This window comes from Squalius cephalus (assembly GCF_949319135.1).
Source record: "Squalius cephalus genome assembly, chromosome: 4".
Classification (NCBI taxonomy): domain Eukaryota; kingdom Metazoa; phylum Chordata; class Actinopteri; order Cypriniformes; family Leuciscidae; genus Squalius; species Squalius cephalus.
Genome location: NC_137125.1, coordinates 41,174,952 through 41,199,589, shown reverse-complemented (window position 1 = coordinate 41,199,589; position 24,638 = coordinate 41,174,952). Strand labels below are relative to the sequence as shown.

At 37.7% G+C, this 24,638-nt stretch overlaps 1 protein-coding gene and 1 long non-coding RNA gene across 3 annotated transcripts in view; one reads left to right on the top strand and one right to left on the bottom strand.

Annotated features, from left to right (window-relative positions):
• The window catches only part of rap1b (RAP1B, member of RAS oncogene family), a 54,564-nt gene extending 42,226 nt beyond the window's left edge, over window positions 1-12,338 (bottom strand). For both annotated transcript variants that reach the window (XM_079869032.1, XM_079869033.1), the window contains exon 1: window positions 12,261-12,338. The gene's annotated coding sequence lies outside the window, so the exon portion shown is untranslated. The remainder of the gene's footprint in view (window positions 1-12,260) is intronic.
• Window positions 12,339-17,208: 4,870 nt separating this feature from the next.
• On the top strand, window positions 17,209-17,985 carry LOC307157887. Its single transcript, XR_013821111.1, has 2 exons — window positions 17,209-17,756; window positions 17,831-17,985. It is a non-coding gene; the product is annotated as an uncharacterized lncRNA (long non-coding RNA).
• Window positions 17,986-24,638: the final 6,653 nt, after the last annotated feature.

Genomic DNA, 24,638 nt, shown 5'->3' with positions numbered 1-24,638 from the left:
CTAAAAAAACTGTTGTGACATTTCTGCAAAATTTCTTCTTGTATATTTTGTGACATTTTCAAAGTGAAATGTCCAGTGAGTGGAACTAAAATCATGTTCAGTTTTATCAGATGAACGTGAATCTGCCAATGTTTTATTAAGCTGGTGTTTGTAAGTATCTTGGCAATACGAAAATGAAAAGTTTGCTGAGTGACGCCAAAGACTACAGATATAGAAAGACGATTCACTCCTATTACTTATTATTTGGATAAATTACAGTGCAAAATGGCGGAATATGTCCCGCCTTCTAAGTAAAAGAGCCAATCGCTGACTGGTAAAGTCATTGTGTCACTGCAGCTGCCGCTAGAAGCTAGAAACCTGAGACTCGCGCTTAAGACTGCACGTGCATTGGCTGGTATAGTCTGAAAAATAAGCTTTTTAAACACCATTTGAGCATAAGAAACAACATTTATGGGACAGTTCATGTCAGATTTTGTTGCTGATTTGAAATATGTCATTTAACTGTGAGTTCGGCAAGCAGTTTTTGAGATTTCAGGATTCCCCATTCAAATAGATAGGACTTCGTCTTGATTCCCACGAAATAGCTGCCCGGAGGCATTGCAAATAAGCCTATTGCGTTTGAAAATAAAGTACCACCAAAACAAACCTAATCGATAGCGTAAAAAAAAAAATACAAAAATAAAAATCAAATGTGGGATAAAACCACATTTGCTTAAGCAGCAATGCCAATATAGCTTGCTTAAAGTTTGCTTTAGTTACAGAGCAGGCTTACCACATCAGAATCTGGCTATGTGATTCTAACATCAAAATGCATATAGCTTACAAAACATGCACTATGGTAAAACTGTTTTTGAGTATTGTGCAAGGAAGTATGCAAAAAGAAATATTTATGCATCGATAATCTGCCTCTGTAATCATGATATGTGTGAAAAGATAAAAGTTGTAGGTGATTTACTGGCACTAGTGTTTATTTCAGCTGAAAGCTGCAATGAATAGGTATGCTTTTGGAGTTCTGCAATAACATAAGTAGAGCCATGTTTTTCCAATGAGCCAATGTTGAAAATACTGGTACCAACATTTCTCAAAGGCTGAGAGAAAAGATTTAAAAAAAATTAAAAGTGATAAACTGGAAAAAGAAATATAAACCTCAATATATACAGGAACTTATTGGGGATTTCCACACTCAACCAGTGAAAATGAACTCCTCAGTTCCCTAAATGTGCTTTTGCCGTTATGCTTTGACAAAAGAACCATGTTCCAAACATTTATAAAAACAACATAATCAATTATGACTGAGAAGATACAGTGTTCAGTAATCAATCAGAATGGGAGTCTGATTTGAGGAAGGAGCTATTACTCCACTTGTCACTTGATAGCAATACGCTTCATCATGGTCTTTTTTTAAGACAGATTTGTACCTAAAATGTCTGAAGCTAAGGGAAGACAATCAGTCAGGTTAATTTGGAAATTTCGAGTCTGCAGTGTGCTTTGGTGTTGAGCAATCAATAAACGACTAGGCTGCAATATTGTACAATTACAATGAGATGTCATTAGAGGATCCACATCAGCAGGTGTGTTCTAAAAAGTGGAAGAAACTCTTTATAAGATCAACTATAGCTTGCCTCATGATGAATATTAATTAGTTGGCGTAACATTTGCAAGTCATCCTTGGGTGCTAGCCACAGTAGCCGACTTCTGATTGGCCTTAAAGTCATTGTTCCATGTGGCCAGCAACAGTTTGTTTGTCGAATGAAGGCCAAAGATTTTCACATACAATGATATTAAAATGACAATGAGACTGAGGAAAATTTTAAAGTGTGCCTTCCAGTTTTAATGGATGCTACGCCCTGACACATCAGTAAAAATCCACACCCAGAGGGAAATTCCTACGTAAAAAAGAAAGTGTTGCGTCAGCTTTTGCAAACAGAAGTGCAGTAATAAACAGCAATCATTAAGCTAATTATGTTCAAAATGCAGGTCCAAATCAATTCCATTTATGGTCCCAGGAAGATGAATAATTAAAACTATCATTAAATAAAAGTATGTTTTTAGCAATCAAAGTAATTCAGTCCATTCCAATGCAAATGGAATTAGGAGGACAGCAGAGGAAAGACAGTCAGCCTGCCGGGATTGCTGGTGCCTGCTTGTGCCTGGCTGCTTTCTTTTCTCAGAGCTGAACAGACTGCTGGGATCTGCAGGGGTGGATAGCTTTGCTATTCTGAGGAGTGTGGAGAGAAGCACCACGTTCTCCCACGGGATTCATCGGAGGGAGTCTGAACGTCACTCTGTTGAAAAAGTCAACTTATATTTCGACAAGAGAGGCAAGCGGGAGGTAAATCGTACAAATAAGCTAAGTCTCGTATGCAAATATACGTGCGCGTGCGCACATCCCCGGAGAGATGAGCGTGCTACTCATTGGAGCTGGAAAAAATGCAACTTAAAACATAAAAGAGATCGCCTGTTCAAAAGATGTGCAAATGCGCAAACAGAGAGACTCATATACACATGAATGGGTCGCGCACATACATGAGAGCTCTACAGTAGAGCACTAAACAGTCCCTGAGTCTATCTGAAGATGCTGGGATTCATTTAAAATCCACAGAGCTGTTTAAGGACGTCTATTTAGAAAGCTACACAAAAGAACAACTGGCATGAGCACACAGCTACCAATTAGAGTGGCAGACTGGATTAGCCAAATAACAAATCTACAAGTGTATCTATAATCAAGCCCACATTTTAAAGGGAACTGCAGCTACAAACTGTAATGTTGCTACAATATACCAAGGCTCAACATTTTATATTTTGTATTATTGAAATACAAAAGTAAACAAAAATATGAATCAATAGTAAAAATGTAATAATAAAATAAAATGCATTTTGGATTCAGTGACAATTTCCAATCCAGTTGGGATCACAAGGAATGCAAACTGAACGTCTATGGACATTACATTGCGTCTGGTTTTGCGGCATGAAAAGTCACATCTTTAATGATGCTGCTTCTCAAAACTAACTAAAACTTCTCCAAATCCTGTGTTCTGCTTTTCTCTACCTATTCTTTAAAAGCAAAGCTTGTAATTTCAGTGCCCTTATCATCTCCGGAATTGAAAATATGATAACTTCCGAGTACTTCCCTAATGGTATCATGTGTCAGTGACTTGAAAGCTTTAATTTAGTCTCTGAAAAGGGACGTAGTTACTCCATGAAGACTATAAAACCAGCCTTCAACATGGGAATTCTTCAACACCATCCTTGCCAAATTTGAAATTTCCCACAATCTATTATTTTAAAGAGGTTGAGTATAAATGGCTCTATGGGTCGCTACCATGACCTGTAACCCCATAAACACAGGAGGCCCAAAGCCTGACCTCTGACCCTGACTTAGATCTGGTCTCCTACTCATGTGTAAGGCCTCCCTAAACTGCCATAAGCAACATAAATGCAGAGAAACCGGTCAATATCCACTGTGATTAAGGGGTCCTTGGAATCCTTTAAGCTGGGCTTTGTGTTGCAGGTTCCAGCTAAGTGTTTCCCATGTCCCTGAAGACAAGTGCCCAGACAAAACCCATCAGGCGATCATACTATCTTTTTTTCTCTGCAGTGGGTTCCTTTGAGCAAAATCTCTTCACTACAGTGCCATAAATAAAACAAACTCTTGAAGCTTTTGCAGGGTTTTCAGCAGGAGTCACTTCTCTCAGTAAGTGGTAACACACAAATGTAATGTGTATTTTGATGTCTGTTTAAACATGTTTAAACTCGCAACATTTTGTAGAACAATCTGCAACAGAAGACAATGACTTACGGACTTCAAAGGAACCATTCACACAGAATGCATTTTCAGGTCATGGAACAGAAAAAAGCAAGCTCTTGAGGCGCGTTTTTTAAAAAGTTGAACATCTTTTAACTTGTGCGCCGCATGTCATGCACGAGACAAAAGACGTGAGGCGTGAGCTCAGCGGTCAAACATGTCCGTCTAGAAGGTTTACATAGAAAAACAATGGAAAAGCAGTGCAGTGTAATGCAAAAACACGTTCTGTGTGAAAGATGTTTAGGAAAACTTTAAGCACAAATCCTTAAAGATATTTATACTATTAGTGAACCGATTAATCGGCCAACATTGTCATGTTATATTACAACTACTAATCTACCCATTTCTGATTTAAAGTTTGAGTTTCATTGGGTCAACATTGGTGAAGAGTTCATTTTATCGTATTATTATATCTGCATTATATCAGTCACTTTTGATATGAGTATTGGCATCGGTTATTGAAAAACCAATGTTTTAACCCCAGTTTTCACTTCATGTGGATTCGTTTGGTTATAAAATAGGGATGCACAATATCAGTATCATATTGTTTATCGGAAAATATTCAAGATTTTTTATCGACATTGGTCAATATTGGTAAAAATATATCCAATACCAAATACCAAAATATTGGTATTTCCCATATTTTCCATTAAATTATGTCATCAAACACTCCAAGTTAATTGTTAAAAACACCAATAATTTAATAACATAGTTCATGGGTGCCCAATCCTGCTCCTGCCGATCGACTGTCCTGCACAGTTCATCTCCAACCCTAATCAAATTCAAAGGATCAAAGGATTGGGCACCCCTGACATAGTTAAATTCCATTTTTCATACCGTAGTTTTGTAATATTGTGATGCCTAAACTCACTTGTATAATTTAAATGATTGATTTTAGTTTGCGTTTGATCATTATTATTATTATTTTTTAGACAAAATAAAAAAAATTAAAAAAATCTGCCATTACATAAAAATAACTATTGGCATTTAGAACCAGTCAGTAAAAATGACCACAATTATCCGCCACGCAGTGAAACAACCCCATGCAGAATTGAACCCCAGTTATGGTGGCTAAGGCTACAGGTGAGAGATACGCCAGACTTGAGAAACGCTGAGAACCAGAGGTGCTGCTGTTACAGTCAGGATGGAGCCAATAACCAGCCAGCAAAGTTATTAGCACCTCAGCTAGCAGCTGACTACAGACACACTATCAAAGCTCTGGCAAATTTAGCATAGCAACTCATAGCCTGCAGAAAATCTGTGTCAAAGCAACACAGTCTAGTGGTAATGACAACATAAACTGGTCTCTTGTCTGTAATTAACACAAACCACAGCAGGGATGAAAACAAACACTGTATTTGTTGTCTTTTTCAAACTCAAATTTTGATGAAACCATGCAATCATGTCTAGGAACAAACACAAGGGCCATTACATCAGAGACAGACTGAAATAAAAGGTACAATGACGTAGAATCTATCAAAGGGTGAACTTTGAGCAGTCTGGCTCACTGTTTGCCATTAATTGTTTTTCAGCCAGTTCAAAAGAAATCTAATGGTGCCAAATTATCTATCAGAACTTAGACCTACTAATACACAAAAGGCTCATTATGAGCAATGATTATGAATGACAAAACACTGATGATGATGATGGAGCCCATGTAAGGGCTAAAAGTTCTAGCATGCTAAACCTTTTGATCTGAGCTACAGCAACATTAAAAACAGCTAGAAAAGTGTCCTCAGGGCCCATGTAACAGATAGAAAAGGCTTTTGTTTTGGCAAATTAGGGAGTTTTTACTGGCCCTGTCAAAATCCATGTTGAATCCCAACATGTTATTTGCAAGTCAAGCAACTCACCTAGGTAACAGGCTGTCAAAGAGAATGAGTGAAAACAAACATGGAGTAGCAATCATGGTTTCACAATCCGGCTTTGCTTCTGATGCGACAAATTGGTGGGGGCTCTGCTGAGAAAGCATCTAAAATGACTTACCAAAGTGAACATTTGTTCTTTTTCTCACATCCTCTCAACCAGTGCGGTCTCAAATTCTGTTCACAGAAACAGAAAATGAAAATTCTGTCACCATTTACTCACCCTCATCTCATTCCAAAACCCTTTTTTTTCCCTTTCGCCGACTAAAAAGAAAAGATGAGATCTTATGCATGATGGTCATGCTGCTCTTTTCCATACAATAAAAGTGGATGGTAACCCGGGGATCCATGCACTATATTCCTAGTCTTCTGAAGCCAAAGCTTTTGGAATGAACGGACTGAAATTTAAATAGTAATTCACTGAAAATTTTGCCCTTCGTCGTAGCTCTCAAATCTCATTTATGCAATTTGCATTTGCGCAAAATTGTATATTCGTATATTTAATAAAAACCAATAACATTTCTCATCATTGACATCAAACTCCTCATTTTTTGAGCGGCCATTTTGTCATTTTTGGTCACCATTCACTTTCATTTTATGGAAAAGAGCAGCGTGAACATCCTGCAACACGTGTCCTTTTGTGTTTCAAGGTAGAAAGAAAGCCATATGGGTTTGGGTGGCTAAATGAGAACTCAAACCTGCAAACTATTGTTTAAAAATGTAAACACAAAAAGATCTGCACTAGCATTGCTGTCAAAGCAGCTTTCCCCCCACTTCTGATGGGGTTACACTAAACTACAAGGCAACTGATGCCCAGAACAATTACGAACACTGGCTCAAAGGGCAGGGGTGTCAAACATCCCCTGTCAAAACATTGTCACTAAGACTAAGGCAATAACACAATTTCTATTGCTAGAACCAGTAAGCCGCTTAGAGACTGGAAAACAACGAGTCGGGAGGCAGATTATGGAAGGAAAAGGAACAACGGGAGACGAGATCAATGAGAACTCAGCCCAACCTCTAGTGTCAAATGTCAACACATGGCAGGGCATCTGACGTCTGACTGACTACAGCATATAGACCCCAGGGATGGATTTACACACACATAGTACTCTGAAGACAAATGAGCAATCCACTTCATAAACTTGTTGCTCAACTATTTCATTGTACATTTCTAAATCAGATCTCAGCCTATAACAGATGGTGTCATCATAACGGATGGGTGAGAGATCTAATATTTCAAATAACCTGGCAAAATAAGAATAAACTAACATTTAGAACATTTGTAGGCTTTGTTATTCATTCATATTTATTTATTTAGGCTGTTATTTATTGAACTTGTGACACAAGACATTTCTCAAATATAACTTCAATACTACAAATGTCACCAGAGCTGGTAATTTTTCAAACTGTACATTTCAATGCTCAAAAACAATCCTTTTAACTAACAAGGGAAAAAAGCAACAACGAAAAAAAGCAATAGTTCCTGAAATCCAGCCCTCATCATAAAAAGCCTTTAAAAGTAACATATACTACTGTTCAAGTTTGGGGTTTCGATGTTTTATAGGAAGTCTCTTACACTACTGCATTTATTTGATCAAAAATACAGTAAACTAAAAATGGTAATACTGTGAAATATTATTACAATTGAAAATAACTTTTTCAATTTTCAATATATTATAAATACTCCAGTCTTCAGTGTCATGGATGGTCATTTAGAAATTATTCTAATGCTCAAGAAACAATTATTATTATTACCAATTATTATTAAACAATTATTATAAATTCTGAAAAACAGTTGTGGTGCTTAATATTTTTCTAGTCGTGATAAGTTTCTATTCTTCAAACTCAAATCTATGTTCAAATAACAGCATTTATTTGAAATATGAATATTTTGTAATATTATATATATACACATACATACATACACACATACACACACACACATACATATATATATATATATATATATATATATATATATATATATATGTATGTGTGTGTGTGTGTGTGTATATATATATGAAGAGTTCAGATGCAAAAGCCTCTAAGTGCCATCTAAAATTTTCTTCTAGAATAATCATTTTTATAAAGCTTGTATATTTAAGTTAAGTAATTTCACTTAAATGGCAATTAATAGGTAATTTGCATTGCCATTTAAGTGAAATTATTGAACTTAAATATACGAGCTTGATAAAAATGATCATTCTAGAGGAAAATTTCAGATGGCACTTAGAGGCTTTTGCATCTGAACTCTTCATATATATATATATATATATACACACAGACCCACAACTTTTGAATGGCAGTGCACATAAAAATCAATAACAAATATCTGAATTTCAATTTGATCATAAACTTCATTGTAATGTCTATTTCTGAATCATAGACTCAGAAAAGGTCCCAATCTCTCACAGTCACAAATCGCTGACACAGTCATCAGTCATGGCTTACACGCCTAAATGAGGACAATGATGTGTGGGAATAGATTGTGGAATTGCTTTGGGATTAGCGTTAGAAAACGTGAGCGTCAAGCTGAGCTACAGCTACACCACATTAGCTCAGTAACCCTTGGAAACTGCTTGAAGAGCCAGTTCTGCTTTCTACACTGAGAGCCAGCTGATACTGAAATATAACAAAAAAAAAATATATATTTTTGTAAAATATCTGAACTAAACCAAACGCATAGATTAGCTATCTTTACACTCGCTCTGTCTCGCACAATAATCACATGACTTAAAAGGAGGAAGGAAGGCATGACAGGGCCACCAGGTTTCATGAGGCCCTTTGGCCTAAAGAGGAAGTGGTCCAATGCGCTGAGGGACGCCAACAGCCTTCTTTCCCCCGCACTGTCATGCTCTTCCTCTCCAGAGCATCTCCTTTCCTTTCTGCTCAGTTGGTTCCTCTAAAAGTCTCAAACGGTTACCGACAACTGGCAGTTAATGTTTTGTCATCTCATTACCCAGTGGCTTCAAAATGCTATTCTGTTTCCTAGTCAAATGTCAAAGCTTTGGTGGGAAACCACACAGCTTACTAACATCGTAGCTATTCGCAATACTCAATATTCAATATCGGGGGCTCAAAAAGGTAAAGTTAAGGATCTGAAATTGAAAAAAACCCAAATCAACCATTAATCTGAACATGTAGGGGTTACGGACCCCTAAACACAGTGACACTTGACAAATACCGAGCGTAATTCAGGCTAGCAGGCTGGTTATTCTGACACAGCCCTCCAGAGGAATCAGCCCCGACAGCTGTATTAGAACTGCCATTTACAAAGTCAGAGATATTTGCTTCCCTGACAGACCCCATGTTTGTTTGCATACGGTTTGACTCCCACAAGAAACGCTGCTGGGAAGTTCTGATACAGCTCAAAGCAAGAATCACACTGTCAACCGCAACAATTGAGACTATAATTATCCAAAAAACCAAGAACTACTACACGAAAGCGATACACCTGAAATCGACACATCAAAGCTGACGTGGCATTATCTAAAGAAGTTTCTTCCAGGACTGAACCCAGGTTTTTTAAGGGTGTTCAAACAGTGGGCGGCCTTCTTTGAAAGGAAGTCCATCTCTTCGTTTTGTTATTTTCAATAGAGCCAACAGACCGGCATTCCTATGTGCCCAAGAGGACACACTATCACAGGGATTTCCTTCCTCTCGCTCTAGGAGGGACAGGATTGGGGTCAGACCCCAGTAGGGTTAGGTCGTCGCGACCCAGCACTCCAAAAAAGATCTGTGCTAAGAATTTGTATTGTAACAAGCTTGACATCTCAATTGGAGAATTCTGACATGTACAAATTATGTTCACATGTATAAATTACAGAGAATTAGTTTTAAACTTAAACATTTACTTATAGGCTATTAAGATGACATAAGTAGAAATGACAAAAATGAAGCAACAACAAATCTATGACTGCATTAACTCATACACTCACACAAAGTTAGTGAACTGACAACACAGTTTTGAGACAGGAAATGTAAGGGTGCCATGATACACTTATCTGCAGAGCAGTGACAGATATATTGCTGTCTACTTTTCCATGATTGGGAATGACAAGTGTTTGCTCAAAAACAGGAAATGATATGTACTTGGTTAGCAGTTGCACAATGTGTCACATATATTCCAAGAACCCTAAATAGAGCCATTTTACACTGGAAAGGTGGCACAAAGGCTGCATTTATACCACAAAAATGTGCATTTACACAAATTACACAAGGTGGCATAAATGCATTTACACAAAAATGCAAATGCAAAAAAAATAATGCTATGAATTTATGAATATAGAAATACAATGAAGGGAAATGTGAACATTTTGGAGAAGTGATCTATGATATTTTACGGGCAAAAAAAAGGTCCATTGCCAACCAAGCAGCTTTCTGTTGGTCAGTGCGGCAAATTCGAGTTGCCTGAAAATGAGGTGGCATCCAAGTAGGAAAATCTGCATAGGAAACCCTCATGTGAAAATCACACGGATTCCTTTTGAAATTACATAAATTTGCCCACAAAAATTCACTGAAGAATAGTAAATGGCTGCACGTTAAAGGGTTAGTTCACCAAAAAATGAAAATTCTGTCTTAATTATTCACACTCATGTCGTTCCAAACTCTTAAGACTTTCGTTCATCTTCGGAATACAAATGAAGATCTTTTTTTAATGAAATCTGAGAGACTTCTGTCCCTCCATTGACAGCTATACAACTACCACTTTGATGCTTCAAAAAGTTCATAAAGAGATCGTAAAAATATTCCATATGAATTGAGCGGTTACGTCCAAATTTTCTGAAGAGACTCGATCGCTTGATACGATGAGCAGATTTAATTTAGGGTTTTATTCACATTAAAACTTTGATCAGTGAAAATAAACAGAAGCTCAACCAAACTTGACTTGCAAGAACAAACCTCTTGCGGAAACTCAAACGAGCTTCGTAACATATGATAATGAACCTCATTGGTTCTTGCTGAAGCTCAAACGTGCTGCGTAACACGAGAATGAACCTCATTGGTTCATGCAGAAGCTCAAACGTGCTGCGTAACATACGAGAATGAACCTCATTGGTTCATGCAGAAGCTCAAACGTGCTGCGTAACATACGAGAATGAACCTCATTGGTTCTTGCATGTCAAGCGAACATGCTTGAGTTTCCGTTTACCGCACAACTGATGTGTAAATTGATGAATGTTTATGTGAATAAAACCCTAAATTCAATCTGTTCATTGTATCAAGTGATCGACTCTCTTCGGAAAATTCAGCCACTCAATTCAAATGGATTATTTTCACGATCTCTTTATGAACTTTATGAAGCGTAAAAGTGTTAGTTGCATAGCTGTCAATGGAGTGTTAGAAAGCTCTCGGATTTCATCAAAAACATCTTCATTTGTGTTCCGAAGATAAGCTAAAGTCTTACGGGTTTCAAATTACACGAGGGCGAGTAATTAATGACAGAATTTTCATTATTAGGTGAACTATCCCTTTAATGCTGCACTGATGCTGCATTTCATTACACAGAAGCAAAGCAGCAACAGATACAGATTTGCTGAGGTGGAAGCTAGCATATTTTAGTTGTTATTTATTTGACATGGCATTTTTATACATGCTTCAGAGCAGACACAAAGCCACCTCAGAGCAGCCTGTGTAAAGACACGTTTGGAGAAAGGCTGTTATAATTTCACAAGAGCCCCGTCATTAAAGATCAAGCCATTAAAAATGCATGGAGAAGCAACAGGATCTTCTTTAACAACCTCTTTCAGCGACTTCAGTCTCATATCTCTTCTTAAAGGACAATATTCAAAATGTCACATCCAAATAGGAGTCTATAAGGGGCCCGGTGATGTTTTCTGGTCTACGAAGTGGAATGCAATATGGGTGTTTTTAATCATTCTTTTCGTGACCCTTAAAAGCACGAGTGCAAAGTATTCCTCCGTGATCTGACAGTCAGTCCAACGTGAAAGAGAACCGAGTCTCATTTTCTCCAATTCTTCTTGAATGAACTAGTCATCTCCCTCGACTGAGGAACAGAACAGAACTAGGCGGGGCCGGTAATCAGTCAAATCTAGAAGGAAAGACTGCACTAGAAGCGCTAAATGTGCCTTTTATCACAATACCGGACACTCCTTACTCATCTATTTACGTAAACCATGTCGAAAAATGTTGCTTTGTCGGTTTGAATCTGATAATCAGTTCTTCGTTAAACTACTCATTCGTACAACTTTTCCATTTCCGCTATAACTTCCACCCTGCCGTGGGCATGAAACAACAAAAAACGCCATTCTTCAGGGCGACACAACGCCGCTAACCTCGCGCGCTTCAACACAAACTTCCCAGCGATTTTTCTCGCCCTAAAGCGGAGTCTGGTAAATCTAAGGAGTTGAATTGTTTCACTCCAGCTCCGCCATATTCTAGACATCTGAGCTGCTCTTCCGCAAACCCTTTGCCGGTCTGCTTTGCAACATTTGGAACATTCCGCCGTTCAGCCGCTACAATGTATCAATCAAACCGTGACATCATAATCCCCTCACAGTTCCCGCGCAATACACGCGCCGTTGCGACTGTAATGCCATAGAATATCGCGCAAATGCGATACTTACAGCAATCCGCTCCAGCTCCAGCCAGTCAGTCCGTCTGCGCCTGTGCCTGTGAAAGAGCTGCTCGCCTCTGGGAGGGTGGGTGAGGTTTAGAGTCGAGCATGACGTTACAGCCTCGGTTTCAGCACCATAGGCTCCCTAGCTCTGCCTACAATTGAGCGTAACGGGAAACGGAGAACGAGCGCTGCTAAATGTGGCACATGGAAATGACAGTGCTGATAGACATGTACAGTAGGCTACTTACAGTACAAGATAAGGTAAGAATTCTGAAGTACTGTGGCGTAATATGGTATGTGATTGTATCCGATGGTGATACCATGCTACCTATAGCATATACCATGTTATTTCAAGGTATTTCTAAAAACACTATGGTATATGTCCAGAAAACACTGCCTTACAATGATATATCATATCCCAAAAAGAATGGTAGTAGTGCCAATGTACTTTGCTGTTTAAAAAAACACAATTTAAACATTACTGACAGACTTCATATAGAATAAAATAATGTTATACCTATCTATCTATCTATCTATCTATCTATCTATCTATCTATCTATCTATCTATCTATCTATCTATCTGTATATCTGTCTATCTATCTATATATACATACATATACTGTATACACATGAAGCAAGAATATCTATAAACGTCTTTTATTAAAGAAAAAGTGCTATGTCCTGACAGGGTGAAACTTCAAAATATTTAATTCATTTCAGCGAATGTTATATTTCTTAGTATTTTTTATAAAACATTTGACTGAATTCTTGTATCAGACATGGTTGTCCCATATTGAGTGACAAAGAAACACAATTTTGCGAAAAAGATAATTGGAAAATTCAAGACATTGCACCCAAACATAGATCTTTTTGGTACTTTTCCGTGAGTGTTTATACGTTTATGCGATAGTTAAGTCATTATTTGATGGTTATGATATCCGAAAACAACCCAAATCACAGTGAATTGAGACAAGACACGTTTAAACATCTTCCATGGTGCATGCTATATTTCAATGGCATCATTCTAGTCCCAGTATGGCATGAATGGTCTCCTATTCTCCCAGAGCAGCAACTCTCATCCGTCAGAGGCTGACTCTGCCACTCTGGGGGGAAAAAATCCTCAGCGCCAGTCAAATGGCTCATTGAGAGCAACTAGGAGAAGCCAGGAATGCCAAGTATGCTCTCTGGCATCAGGAATGCAGGCCCACTCCCTGCTGTGGACTACATCCCCTCCCCTCTGCCAGCAGTCATGTGGCCCTAAGCTATACATGAGGGCTGAGATGAGTTCCATCGGTGGGGTCCTTAGATGCGGATCAGTGACCAGTGTGCTGGTCTCACTGAGAGACAAGACAACATTAGTATGTCGCCACTATAGCATTTGGATGACTGGGTGAAAGGGAGAGCGCATCATATGAGACTGAACCATAAATGGAGAGAAGAGGAATGAGATTTAAATGCTTGCTTTCAGAATTGTGAAAGTGCGAAGGGGTTGAGGCAAATACACTTTAGCCATTTAATGTTACACAGATGAAAACGAGGATGTGACGGATAGAAGTACAGTCTGTTTAATGGATTGTTCTATTGAGGGGGAAAGATAGGAGGAAAGAATTGTGACCACAGCTTCATTTCTATTTTTGATCAATTAAATTACAAATTTAAATACATTAAAATAAATAAAAAATAGTTGTAATAGTTATAATAATAATTCTATGAAATAATTTGATAATAATAATAATAAAACAAATTATGAATGTAGGCCTATATGTAAATGCAATAACTAGGGGAGTGAGGAGACGTGTGCAATGTGACAATTTGTGTGCAATTCCAGTAAACACATAGATAAATAGGGAAAAGAGGAACATGAGCTACACATTTGCATTCAAAACTGTTAAAGTCTGTAAAAAAAATTAGGCAAATTTCAGTATTTTAAATATTTACAAGACTTATCAGACCGCTTGAACATCCAAACTATTTAACACAAGCATAAATGAGCACAAATGTTGGTTAGATGCAAATTTTTACATGCTCAAATCCTTGTTTAGATTTATCAAATTTAGATTTTGGTTAAATAATGCAAATTTTTTCACGTGTAATTTCTTACAGGAAACCTGCTAATTTAATAGCAACTAAGCAAAATTGCACCAATACAAGCAACATGTTTATTGTATAATACAATTATTTTATTGTGATCTTGTTGAGTTGATTACATTTTACTGAGCCGTGTATTTTACTGTACTCTTCTACACCAATACATTTATTTCTTAGCAACACACTGCATTTTATTCTCAAATGTCATGGCACAAAGGCAGATAAGGCAACAAATGCAGGAGTGGGAATGTCTGTATGCGTGAATAGTTCTGTTTTTGTAATATGTGTATTGTGTAATTTTCCATATTGGGGAGAGGTGCCAAAGTTAATTTCCCATGCGAGTGGACAATACAGATTATCTTTATCCAAGCAAATATGGTTAATATTGTTATATTGTATTATTGTACAGTAATAACAATAAGTGAGCAGAATTGAGATGATCAGCCCCTGTAGGAGTGACAAAGTCTTAATAGTGTATGAGGAACTTCTGTCTGTGAGGCTGGGTGGAAACTCATACTTGCTATTCTTAGCTACGTCTTCCTGTCAGGGTGGACATTCAGTTTCTCCATGACAATTAGAAGCCACTAGATTCTTTGTTGTTGTCATTCAAGTGTTACACAGGCAAAAAAAAGGGGGAGAAATAATATGAAGTGAGAGTATTAACACTGAACCTTTAGAGAGTTTATACACAAATTGTGTGTGTGTGTGTGTACACTTCTGTTCATGACTTATCCAAATGAGAGCACTGTTGCTCCATGTAGCCTAAAGGCAACTAATATGCAAGTCTACATTACAATCAAGGAAGTGTGTAATACCAGTGCTGTATCCAAAATCACATACTTCTCTGCTATATAGTATTGAAAAACAGTATGTGACAAAAGAGGTATGTCCAAATTTACAGTACTCATAAAAGAGTAGGCAAAAAGTACCCAGATGACCACCTACTGTACTTCCGCTGAGATTCTGAAGTGTGCATTCGATGGACACTTTACTATCCCATGAGGTCACGGAATTTGTGAATGGCAGTGAAGTGACAAAATTGATGATGGTTGGTCACATGGCATGGCGAATGTAGTACGTCCAGATTACATTCATACTACAAACATTCATACTATATAGAACATAGGCTACTTTTTTAGTGTTCATAAAGTAAATAAGTACCTGCTGTAGCGAGAATATGCAATTTCGGACGCAGCCCTGGTAAAAACTAACTGAAGTATGTGTTTCCTGTATGTAGCCATATTTGCTTTTGGGCATTTAATGGCCATTGTCATTACATTATAGTAGATATTTTAACAATTAGGTTCTTGAAGGGTTTTTAATGTAATATTTGTTTCCATTTCTTTTAGTAATTTGTATCTTTGGTTATACACCAATACAATGCTCACTTCACATTTATCAATTAACACAATGTCAAGTATCCCTGCTAAAGGAGTCTTCACTGGAACAGGATGTTCCTTAGCTCTTCAGCTCCTCATGATGTCATGACTCAGCTTGTGTGAACTAAAAAGTCATCCTGACAAAATATGAAACTCTTTGCAGTAATGATGACAAATCTGACTAAGCAAAGCTATATGGATAAACTCACACTACACACTAAGAATTAATTACAAGAAATACAGATTAGGAGAAAAAAAAACAGTAGAATCACTTCCTCTGATGAGAAAGTGGGGCTGTGTCTTTCATGGAAAGGCTTGGCTATATCATATTGCTCAAAACAGACTACGTCAATGTTCTTTTGTAAGCTGCCAGTTGGAACTTAAGATTTGCAAAGACATTTCACTTAGCTACAGGAAAACCTGAACCCTATAGACAATCACTCCAGCCATCTCTGATCTCACTAATAGGTTTTCACCAGGGGCCTATACCATGAAGCCGGTTTAGGTGGCTAGCCAGATATGTTTCCGTTTAGTTTGCGCCAACCCTGGGTTTTAGGCACCATGAAAGTGGTTTGGCTTTTAGCAGTGTTCATCATCACCATTGTAACTTACGCTCCCCGGCTAACCTGGTCCAGGGCGGGATATGTTCCAGGTAAGAGATCTCAAACCGAAATTGGACCAATCAGCTGTGAGCAAAGGATACAGTCACTCCACCTGTTTCTACTCCAAATTAATGGTCACTACATAGCAAACGATTTTTAAAGACAAAATCGTCTGGCTTTCACACATGTACAATTTTAGTTTATCAATTATTATTACGCACCGTTTAAATGAATAAATATATAAAGGTAAGATAAATACGCTTTAAAATCGATAAAGCTATAAAATGACTGCATGTGGGCATTACATGTTCAATTCTCTCTATACCTTTATCAACTGTATAAACTAACTTCACAACTTCTACTTACAGTGATTTAGCAAGACTTTTTCTTTCAGTTGTCCTCTTTTGTAGACAGCTATTTTCTTCTTGCTGTGTGAACTTGTTTAAATTCTCAATATTTTTCAATCTCGTAATATTCTGCTTCTCTCGCAAGAAATGAATCGCAGTTTCACTTTCTCAGCATGTGATTGGCTGTTTGTTACTGATGTCACACCTAAACTCAGGATCAAAGCCTGAGTTAACCGAAAGTTGATGATCAGCATCATGGTACCAACAAAGCCTGGTTGGACTGGTTTGGTTTTGTCAACTCAAAACTAATTCTGTAACCCGGAGTTTGTTCAACTACCATTATGGTACAGACCCCTGGTCAGTTTGTTTCAGGATATGACAAGAGCTTCACCTGCCATTTCGTGTAGTTTTAGAATTATGGTCACAAAACCTTCTTAAAATCGTATAGGCTACAAACATAGATATAATATACACACACACACATATACACAGTACACACACACACACAATAAACACACGTTTAATCGTGATTAATCGATTTGACAGCACAAATATTTATTGTGTAAAAGAGATAAATAGTGCTAATGAATGTATTTTTAGTCAGTTGGATATAAAACAGTGAGTTTAAGTAACAATTTTTTACATATCTTTCAGACCCTCCTTAACCCACAATGCAAGAAAAAGAAAAAAAGTTGTAAAAAACAAAATGAAAACAAATCTGCTGCCTCATCACAGTAGCCTGTGTCAGTAAATATAACAACAACAACAAAAAACTATTTTAACATTCTATTTGTCATTATTCATATAGCCTAAACAGTAAAAAAAAAAAAAAAAAAAAAAAAAAAAAAAAAGTAACATTAAAAATATACAAATAGTTTTGATCACAGGGGATTTCAATATTTTACAGCAGTCTGGAATGTTCATGCCTCATTTGTAAGCTTTTAACCTTATTACTGCCGCAAGTGTTTTTCATAGTTATTTGCAGAAACCAGAATAACAAGCCAGTAGCCTAGTACCAGTAGACATCATGGTGGTAGTCATCATATCGTCTCACATTTCACATGATTCATTGTACACAGCCTCACAGTAGCCTATTGTAATGGAGGAAACAATTCCATATTAGGTTTTAGTCGGCCAGTAACCTTAATTATTTCTCCTAGTGCAATGAAATACTTTGCCACCGATGGCAATGGATAAGATCCAGATCATCTCGATCCGATGCGCTTGTTGTTGGCGGCGGCAGCGGGCCGTGATGGAGGAGACCCGGGCGAATATTTCTCTGTCCAGCTGTCGTCTGCCCAGTCGGATCCTTGAGGATACATCAGACCCCCGACTGAATCAACCAGTCCAAACAGAGCCACCAGAAGGGAAAACGCGGTTCCGATAAAGTAGATCTTCACAAAACCGATTCCAGACATGATTCGCTGTGAATGTCCAGGATGTCCATAAAAACAACAGAAGCACACATTAGCCACGCTTCCATCAATACCGGAAGTAAATAATATATATATTATCTTAATAATACGATTATTTAATAATAAACTTGTGTATTTTGATTATATAGGCTACATCAAATTTCGCACGAAAATAAAGTTTCGCTGAAGGGAAATACTTTCTTAAATGTTAACGTTACTTTAAGATGCAAGACAAAATGCTGACAAAATACCCAAGACGAAAGTAAATGTTAGTCTTTCTTACCAAGAGGAATGTTAGTCCTGCTTGTGTTGGAATTTAATACAGCTGTGTCAGCCGATGTGTGCTGATTTCCTTTTTATACTTTGTCATGACATAGCCTAATCCTTCTGTGCTGTGGGAATTTCCAACATCTTAACCTGCAGAAATTCCCGCGATGGGAAAGAACTGTTCTTTCGAGTCGGATCTTTCAATGAACCGATTGACTTGTCCGAACTGTTCTGATAGGTCCGAGCGGTTCTCGAATCAAAGGCTCATTGACTATTTATTTTATTTATAGCGTGAAAAACGTATTGGTTAATGCGGAGTTTGGCACCGCATACTAACATACTAATCTAACTAATGTGATAAAGGTAGTAGCCTACGCTAGTAGTAGCCTATTATGCGGTTCCGAATTTAGCATGTTACTTTAATAGCAAAACAGTGGGAACGTTACAAATGCTACGTAGAAAATGTGTTTGCACCGATTGCATGACATTTTTATAACGCATATCCTAAGTGACATTATGGTTTTATGAGCTGGACATATGAAATGAACATGTAATCATAATGTCAGTCGGCAGGCAAGGCGTGAAGACGTAGCATCAGAACGTAAAAGGATCATTGGATTGTTTTTCGAACTGGTTAATCGAAACTGCTCAAAAGAATCGATTCGCTGAAATAAACCTTACTGCCATTAAATCTATGTAGACTATGACTCAGCGAAGTAATCATTAGGTTTAATCTATTATACCAAGAAACAGAACTATAAAAACTGTGGATTCAACGTTTTATTAACATCAGTCAGTCATTAAAAGCCACATGAGCTCATTGGTTATTCCAGTGAAACAGGATGTGCTTTTGAGTCATCTGAAGAAAACTTGTGAGAAACAAGTGAAAGTGACTAAAACATCTTTGAACCAAAACTTGCCTTTATTACAGATGGCATAGGTTAATTATATTTATAATTATATTGTGTTTTGTGTAACAATTACAGTTGATGAGTGATTAAATATTTCGTTGGGCTTTTGACTGAGAGTAATACAATACGGGCAATTGCGCAATAAAAATTAAACGAGGTACCCTACAACAATTTTAAAATGGTCTATGCAGCCCTCTACTGGTGGAAAGAGAAATTGGTGATTTCGAAGTGACCATACATGGTCGCTAGAGGGAGCACAAATTTCTTTTTGGACATGTAGGCAATACCATGTAAATACCATAGTACCTGAATATAGTAGATCTCAAAGTGCCATGACAATACATTCTTATACAGTATTTTTTGTAAGGGGAGATGAACATAGTATTATACTGTATTGCAGTTAATCAGGAAAACGAATCAAGAAAATGATGTTCCACTTGTCATCTTTAGTAAAATTTGAATAGACGTGATGAGGGTCCCATAGTGGTTTTCCATGTTTAATGAGGACATTGCATAGACAATGATTTTTATACTGTACAAACTGTATATTCCTAGAAAAAAAAACTTTCTGCATTGTATTTTAGATTTTCAAAAACATCACTTGATTACTTGAAATGATTTAAAAGCAGTTTTCCTCATGGGGACCAAATGTCCTGTCATGTAGAGTGCCGTCGAGAGGCCTGAGAGAAGCTTAGGAAGGCTCAGTAGTACTGAGTCAGTACAATGGAGTGGTTTTCAAAATGCCAGTTGTGGTTTATTTTAGAAGCAACATTTTATTTCATAATGTGCAGTCCACAAAGTAAAAAACCCTTAATGCAACAGATACTGGTGCTAAAAACAAAAGAAAAAATGCTGTGAGCAGCAAAACTGGCACTAAACAATGCCTAGTAGCACATCCACAAAATATCAGAATGTCTCACCTCAGAAAGGTTCAACCATTTGCACAATATATACAAGACGCAACATCCCCCCCCAAACATGCTCAGGCAATGGTTTATACAAGTTTCCCGCCAAAACACTAGTGGGACGAACCATTGTCACGGGGTGGAACCTTTCCCCGTGACACTCATCACTCAATTCCACAGCAAAACAATGGCACCTAAATAATCAAAAACTCATTTCTAACATGCAATAATCTTAATACAAACATGCATAACATACAAACACAAATTCAAACATTTAACACCTCATAGCACTCATGTCTCTTTCCCTCTAAGCAAAAATGGTACTTTCTGGCTAGCACTAGGCTGGCACTCCAGTGATGATGTCATAGTTCATCATCACATGTCCCCACAAAGACAAGGATTTCGGATATTGCAATCTTTGTGGGTAAATTTTATCTCCCTAACGTAGGGTATACGTTCTCCCCGCTCACCCCTCCTCCCTCCCACACTAATTCCCTTAATGCACTGAATTGCCTAGCACACATGAGGAGCAAAAGGATGGTGTCATGAGTCTGTCACACTCCGTTTAATAAATGGCACTCCCACAAAATGTGCATGAGATTCATTATCATGACAAATGCATCTCATATTTTAGACGACCATGTAGATAAATGATTTTACATAGTTTCTAATGTCTTGCATGCACTGTGTCATGTTTAGTGTGTGTGGTTTTGAAGACAGTCAGCTAACTGTTTTTTCATAAGGTCTAAGAGGATTTCAGCCTAAGCTACTGACTCCAACCAGCAACCACCTGCTTTTGCTTAGTATGAAGTACAGTATACAGGAAAAGAAAATATTCAGTTATAGTGCACACTGCACAACACTCATCAGCTGGTTAATGACGCCATGTTTTGACGTGGAGTCTGTGTCCTTGTCATTGTGAGGCATGCTTATTTATAGAGATTTGTTTATGAATAAACAAGTGCTACGAACATGGATACTTCAAAATTGGTGGGTTGTTAAGCAATTTTATAATTTTCGCCTGGAAGACGGGGGAAAATTAAAAGAAAGAAAGAAAGAAAGAAAGAAAGAAAGAAAGAAAGAAAGAAAGAAAGAAAGAAAGAAAGAAAGAAAGAAAGAAAGAAAGAAAGAAAGAAAGAAGACTAAGCCATATCTAGGGACCAGAATATCAGATGCTTAAACTTAGGTCAGTAAAAGGCAAACAGAACACATGGCAATAATGCCCTGGTAACAGACAAAATGTTATCATTTTTGGTTGTTTATTTTGTCTGGTTTTATCTAGTTTGTATTTTTTTTTTTTTTTTTTATCTAGTTTTTTTCTGTTTACTTGTTTTGTCTAGTTTGTTATGTCTGGTTGTTTTACCCATGTTTTGAGTCTGCTTCAGCTAATTTGTTTCACCAGGGGCCTGTACCATGATGGTATAGTTGAACAAACTCCGGGTTACAGGATTAGTTTTGAGTTGACAAAACCAAACCAATTCAACCAGGCTTTGTTGGTACCATGATGCTCAGGCTTTGATCCTGAGTTTAGGAGTTTAGGTGTGACATCAGTAGCGAACAGCCAATCGCCCTGGACCAGGTTAGCCGGGGAGCGCAAGTTACTATGGCGATGAACACTGCTAAAAGCCAAACCACTTTCATGGTGCCTAAAACCCAGGGTTGGCGCAAACTAAACGGAAACATATCTGGCTAGCCACCTAAACCGGCTGTAGGCCCCTGGTTTGTCTTGTTTGCTTGCTTGATCTCATTTGTTTGTCTGGTTTTATCTAGTTTGTTTTTATTTGTTTCATTTTCTTGTTTTATCTCATCGGTTTTGTCTGGTTTTATCTAGTTTTCTCATTTGTTTCATCTAGTTTGTTCTGTTTACTTGTTTTGTCTATAGTTTGTTATGTCTGGTTGTTTTGAATTTGCTTCAGCTAATTTGTTTCATCTAGTTGGTTTTGTTTGCTTGCTTGATCTCATTTGCTTGTCTTGAAGCAGCTCTATATGCACACATTTGTACTACAGTCAATAAAGTGCCTTTCTCGTCTTAATGGTCCCCAGGTCTAAATCTCCAATCCTCTTTGTGAGAGTGACATGTGCTCTTGACAGAACCACAGCTAAAGCCACAAAAGAGAGAGACCGCGAGCACAAAACACTGCTTTCTTCACTGTCCTAGTCTGGAACACCCTCAGGCTTGAACATTCTCTTACTATCTCTAGTTTATTTGTAAATCCCTCCTTCTCGGTCCTCCTATTAAACCAGCACTTGAACACACACGGACCAGAGGGATTCAGAGGTGGGAATATCTCCAAGGCGACACCCTTGTCTCCATGTGAGCAGGTGCGTAGAGCTTGGATCCACAGTTCCTGGGAACTCGCTCACCCTGGCTATCAGATCAGTCTAAGCAAAACTGACCGCTCACCTCAAACACAACCAACCACAGGATCTCGGAGACATGAGAGTGCTTTTTAACTCTGGATTTACAGGGAGATAGATTACTTTAGGTTTAATAGTTACATTTTTTTTCTCAACTCTGAATCTTGGATCCATGATTGTGCTACTTTGAATTGGACCATCATTTGTATTTGCACTCAGCCACGAGACTAGCTTGGATTTGTTTTGGCAATGAACAGTGCACAGACTTTATACCTAAACCGGACAGAGATGGAGGGGATTCCAGAAGACTTTAAACAGGAGATGAACCATGAGATGACGAACAGCACTGAACGTTCTCCAAATGGCTTTCCAGCTGTCCCTCATGTGCACGGACACGAGTCTGCAGCCCAACGCTACACTGTGAAATGCTTACAAGCAGGTTTTCCAGACAGGTAAGATCACAAAAGTCACAGAACTGGTATTGGTACGAATAAAAGCTACGTCTGATTTAGGTCGTGATAATTGAGACTTGAGCCTCACAATTTCTTCTGTGCTCGATTCTTTTTTAAAATGCATGCAACTTGGAAGATAAATCCCCTCCTGTCATCCTTTAATTAAATGCAAATGCTCGTTCTAATCTCTAATCTTTAAACCATCAAGACTAGGGGATAAAATAGCCTTGTATAATTGAATCGTAAAATCTGATGCAGGGTCAACAAACGTTGGCCTTTAAAAGAGCTATTCTAGGCACAGCGGATCAGTCTTCTCCAGCTATCCAGTGGAGTGTGAAGTCCTGACAAAGTCCAAATGGGTCAGAAACACTGAAATAGCTGCTGGTGCAGGAAGATATTCTGACCCACATGTCCACTGACCCACATATGGTGAGGTACATATAACCGCTTCACCTCTCTGTTGTGATGGGAGGAGACAAGGGTCAGGGATTTTAATGGCTGCAGCCTCTGACACACACACACTACTATTTATTTTTAGACTATGGAGCCATACCGATTGTCTGTACTGTGACTTTACTTGTCTAAATAAATGACACAAACCCACATGTACTTCCCATCTCACCCTGCTGGTCTAAAACTCCCTGGGGAATCATGGGCTTGCAATTCACATTTGCATTGCCTATGATAATTGTGACATGGGGTGTCAGAAAAGTCTAAAAATATGGAACATGGATAAAGGAAATAAAGAGTTTTTACAAAAGAAAGCGTTAATACGCACATTAAAGGACTATTACTGATTTGATCAAAATTGTGTCGAGTGGAGAGTGTGCTGGCCAGTCAATGGAGGGAATTTTGTACATTTCCTTAAGCACTGTCATGCTTTAGCAATTGGCATCTGGTAATTGGTTGTGGCTGACTTTTAAATCTAGCAGTGGTGCTAGACAATTACCAAGGCCTCCATGTGTCCTGTCACTGCATATAACATTATGGAAATGGGTCATTGGCTTTATTCAAGTCCTCTCATGAGAAAAATCTAAAAATGGGTATATGTCTGAATTTGTTTTGTTTTTTTCAAGTTCATGAATTGTCAATACTTCAATACAAATGATGAACAGGTTATTTAAGTTATTTTGATATTTTTGTGGGGCAGTAGCATCTCCATCTTCACATGCACTCAAGAAAAGCTTTTTAAAGAATAAAAGAGTATTTAAATCAAATTTATCTAAAAAACAAAAACCAACAACAACATGAATAAATAGCATTTCAATAACTTCAAGGCACATGTGTTTAAGCATATCGTTAAAATATTTCACCTTTTTAATATCTTGGGCATCACGTCATTTACCAATATGCCCTAGTGAAAAAAAAAAACCCACTATTTCATACTAAGTATACTATACAAATCCATTCGCATATTTACTGACATATCGCTTGAGAATTATTGATATAAATATTATAATTAAACTTTATTTGGAGTATTTAACGTTCAGAGATATTTAAAGTGTCCCTAAAGTATACTTGCAATAGTTCCTCTTTAGCACAATCAAATATACTTTATATATCTTCAGTTTGACCTCAGCACTATTTCCAGATAACTAAAGTGCATTAGTGCAAAATTAGTTCCTATTTAGCAGGCTTTACCAATTTAGTGTACCAAAAG